This window comes from Amphibalanus amphitrite, unplaced genomic scaffold, assembly GCF_019059575.1.
Source record: "Amphibalanus amphitrite isolate SeventyFive unplaced genomic scaffold, NRLGWU_Aamphi_draft 000283F_arrow, whole genome shotgun sequence".
Classification (NCBI taxonomy): domain Eukaryota; kingdom Metazoa; phylum Arthropoda; class Thecostraca; order Balanomorpha; family Balanidae; genus Amphibalanus; species Amphibalanus amphitrite.
The window spans coordinates 217,475-221,991 of record NW_024881778.1 but is presented as its reverse complement, the minus strand read 5'-3'; the positions used below and the strand labels follow the sequence as shown (position 1 = coordinate 221,991).

General features: G+C 48.5%; 1 long non-coding RNA gene across 1 annotated transcript; it reads left to right on the top strand.

Moving 5' to 3' along the window:
• The first annotated feature begins 207 nt into the window (after nucleotides 1-207).
• LOC122387346 lies at nucleotides 208-2,748 on the top strand. Its single transcript, XR_006257554.1, has 4 exons — nucleotides 208-529; nucleotides 1,237-1,304; nucleotides 1,616-1,887; nucleotides 2,352-2,748. It is a non-coding gene; the product is annotated as an uncharacterized LOC122387346 (long non-coding RNA).
• Nucleotides 2,749-4,517: the final 1,769 nt, after the last annotated feature.

Sequence of the window (4,517 nt, the reverse complement as noted above, 5' to 3'; positions counted from 1 at the left end):
AGACACCTCATTTTGACCTCAAAGCCATAAAAATGTTTTTTAATGTGAGGTACGTCGAATTGCAATGGCGTAATTTTATGTTCGACGTTCCTGCTAATGATGCATCCGCTTTAATACTTCTGCGTATGTAGGCGTGATTCGATGTTTGATTGGTCCAGAGCAGCTCAGATTCGGAGCAACAACAGCTTGACAAACATTTTTCGTCTTTGTTGTGTATTGTCACGCATTGTATTGTCATGGATGGAGGTTCTTTCATTCATGGTATTGTAATACATACACTTGGTTTAAATTTAATTTGATTTGATAAATTTGAGCCAATTCTTAGTGATATGGGAGTTGTCTTGCAAGTTCCCACAAGCCCAAATATATATTTTTTCAGTGAAAAGTAACACTATGAAAAAGTTGATGCTGGATGGTTTAAGAAAATGCCTTATGGTCAAAGTCGTGTGTTCCTTACATCAAGCACTCAAAGCATCACCGTGAAGAGACTTCAGACAAGGGTCAAGGAGTGAGGTGTTTGTGTGGAAACGTAAGTTATATTTTTTTCGTAATTTGCTGGCAAAGCTAGACAAAAAATTGATATCCATATCCACTTCTTCTTCTTCGTGGATTAGGGCGCATAGCCGTCAGGCTCAAGCATCAAGCGTCCAACAATATCCATATCCACGCTAACAGTGGTTGTCAATATGTGGGTACCAGTGGTTCTGGGTGGGCATGGGCATGGACGATTACTCTTCATCCAACGACTACTTGTTATCCATTATTGCCTGGGACAGGCGTTGCCAGCAGCTTTTTTTTGTAGGTACGCACAAAGTTGATGTATTGTTGGGTTGGGGTCCATACGCATATACTATTTCTGTTTCATTCTATATCATGCTCGGATAAGTTGCTGTCACTTGTGACCAAGGTATTTGGTTATGAGTAGAGCAGACATTACAGAAATGTTTTCCTACCAAGGCGAGGTGCTTTACCCAGAGAGTCTTCTTTTTAACACCAAACCAAACCTTACCTGACGTAAACTAATCTACAAGTCACCTACAACCTAAAATCATACAACCTACAAACCTACAGCTGTGCCTCTCCTTGGTTGGAAACCCTTTGTAGTTCATTTGACATCTGCTCTACTAATGCTGTTAATTTTGATTTGTAACCTAACCAAACCAAGCCTAATATAATCCAAACCTTGCTCATAACTGTGATAAGTTGCAGTACTAACATCACTTTGATTTTCCTCAGCCCATTACATCATCAAGAGGGAGACCGCACTGACAGGGGTCCAAGATCCATCTCAGGCCCTACTGTAGGTAAGTGTGGACGTCCTGACCTGTAGCCAGAAGCACTGCCACTGTAGCACAGCAGCTAATTCCCCATCATCCTTCCAGCTCTGCAATGGTCTGCATTTCTGCAATGGTCTCAACAGCCCTAACTGAACACAAAAGCATTTCACTTACTAACAGTTTAAGACTAATATTATTCTAAAAATGGTTGTAAAGCAATGTAGAGTGAAATGGATATATGGTGTATATGAATAGAATTGGGTGTGCTGAGACTTGTACTTCATGAACTTGAACAATGAACACTAGGGTAACTAATTCAACTATTTGTTGTTATTCAGACTGCCCGCCAGCAGACGGAGACCCACCGACGGACGTCGGCTCAATGGCCAACAGTGGCCCGCCGGCCGGCTGACGGACGACGGTGGCTCGCCGACCGCCGCCGGCCCGTCGGCCGACCACGGCCCACCAGTTGATGGTGGCTCGCCAGCTGACGGAGGTCCGCCGGCCATTCGTAGCACGCCCGCCGACGGCAGCTCGACGCACATCCTGGCCTTAACTATAGCTATGTCACCCCCAAGATTAGTTCACCCCCCCCCCCCCAAGTCCCTAGGTGAGTGGCTGGAGAGTGGAGAGAACTTTGTGTGTTGCCGGGAGGGGATGTCTGCTAATGCAGGTGCCGTTGCAGAGGTCGTGACGTATGATGGGTCTCAGACTCGGGCTTCAACTTTTGAGTGAGAAACGGATAAACAGGTTAATGTATTGCAATTATGGCTAAATGTGCGACAGGAAACGCTATGAGCTATGAGTTATCGTCGCCGTGGCGGAAATTTGAGGACCATCGCAACCTGTGACGTCGCCATGACTGCTAATTGACGGTCGCCTTGACTCGTGTGTAACGTTCACTGTGCCTAGTATGTGACGGCCGCCATGACTGTTTATATAACGGCCGCCGTGACTGTTAATATAACGGCCGTCGCGACTGAAACGTGACGGTCGTCGTGAGATCTGACGTGTCGCGACTGAAACGTGACGGTCGTCGTGAGATCTGACGTGTCGCGACTCGCTGTGTCACAGGTCACCAGTCGCGGGCGCTCCATCTGACGGTGTCGTCCGACGGCTCCACGGTGACCAGCGCCGCGGAAACCATCCGACCCCGAAAATGCTGCTAGCCGTACACGAACAAAAGGCGCCAAGCACCCAGGACCAGCGCCCTGCTCCGAGGCGGTGTCCAAAGAAGGTCGCACAGTGCACTTGCTGTGCTAAGGTGTAGCGCGCGCTGACTGATAGAAAAAACTGACGGTTGGTTATCAGATCTCAGTATGGAACTCAAGATGGTCGGAGCCGACCTGGCTCGGTGGATGGTGTGCCAGGGTTAATTAAGTGTCGAAATGAGTGAGACGCTCAGATATCTGAAGGATACGTCGATACGAGTCCCGGCTTCGACTCCCCGTCCCAAAACGGTGTTGGCTGTGATTGGATTTTGGTATGTTTACGGACTCCCCCTCCCCCCACCCCCACCCGCAATTTGTGCTATGTAATAGGACGATAATATGCCGTGGTCTCATTCTGGCTCGATATCGTAATAGGCACTTAATTGGACAGACGTTGGTGGATGTAAATGGCAGGTTTAGCTAGCGCGATATTAGTAATCGTGGGTGCACTAGCTGTAATCAGTCGCGCGCTTCTTGCAGAGCACCTGTGAGCAATAAAATATGAAAGGGCAGTTTGTCGTGAAACCTGTGTACTTTTGGATTAAGTTATCAGAACATAAATGTATTTTTGATGTCCACTGCAGCTCTGGAACAGAAACATGGAGATCGGCTGTTCGCTGTAGCAGGGGCCAAAAAAATCAAAGGTGATATGTGATTTTAATTGAATATAGGTATCTCACTGTATTTTCAATCATATTTTAACAAAACAAATGCGTCGACTGCTGATTACCCTCGGCTCCTAACAACAACGCTTGCAACACTGGAAAGTACATAGACAATAACTAGGTACCCTTGCGACCGACTGGTGTGACCCGAGACTGTCTCTCTCACTGTTGCTGCTGGCGCACATACGACAACACGGCCGAATGGCTACGATCGAGAGCACGAAACGATGCTGGTGACTGACGGACCAGCGAAAATAGATCTCCCGTCTACGCGCGGAACAACGCTGATTGCCGCGGCGGCTCACAGACTCCATTGGCTCAACAGAGTTCAGACTGTTGGCGGTTGTTGCCATTGGCGGCGGAACGGGGAGGGCACCGGGGCACCGTGCCCCCCTTTGATTTTGGCATTTTAACATTAGCCCTATCGGCGTTGCATGGTCATGGAAAGAATGGGACTAAAAGTCGGCAGTGCCCCCCCCCCCCCCATAATTGGAGATGTTCCACCGCTGGGCTCCTCCCTCCCCTCCCCGAGAGGGCGTAGCCAAGTAGCTTAGTTGTGCTCGCAGTGAGCGGCCGTACCACGCAGTCGTCTTTTTGCATCTATGTAACCGTTGAGTGGATGGCATCCAGACGAGCTAGGCGTCGGCTTCGCCCTTCCAGCGGCCGGGCAGCGCAGGTGGACGGCCGCGGAGTGTCCGCCTCCGATCTCGGCGCTTTCGGCAGAGTGCGGCCGTCGGCGTCGACACTCCACGGAGTTGCATAGCGTCGGCCGTCGATAGGCCTTATGGTGTCGCTGTTGTAACAAAAACGTAAGTAGATGTTTGAAACAAGATATAATGTTATTTTTTTCTAGCGTTGTTACACATAGCTGGTATTGGCCGGTCATTAAGATACACATCATATCGACAAAGACAGCTTTATGTGCTGGTTACGATATGCGTGCTTCGATTGCGGCAGCAATCATCGAAGAAATATATGATTTATGCACATTATATATAAATATTAAAATACATAAAAAAGAAATATATAAATATACGAGTTTCATGATCATTGAATGATAATACAAGGCAATAAACATCTATGCTGCAGGAGTAACACCCAATACTGCCACTCTCGTCCGAAATTATTCGTGTCGGGATTCCGGCACTCTATCAGCTGATTTTAGTTTCCGAGTCACGTGACGAACCGGTGCCTCCCTGACGCCCCGCGTCCGACTCCCGACCGCCGCGTGACCCGAGGCGCCCGGCGGTCACGTGACCTACCGGCCGGGACTGCAAACGGCCTTCACCACCATTCTTGTATGACGTCATATCCTACTGAGGTGCTGATTGGTCGGAATTAGATACCTGAAGGTAATTATCTGC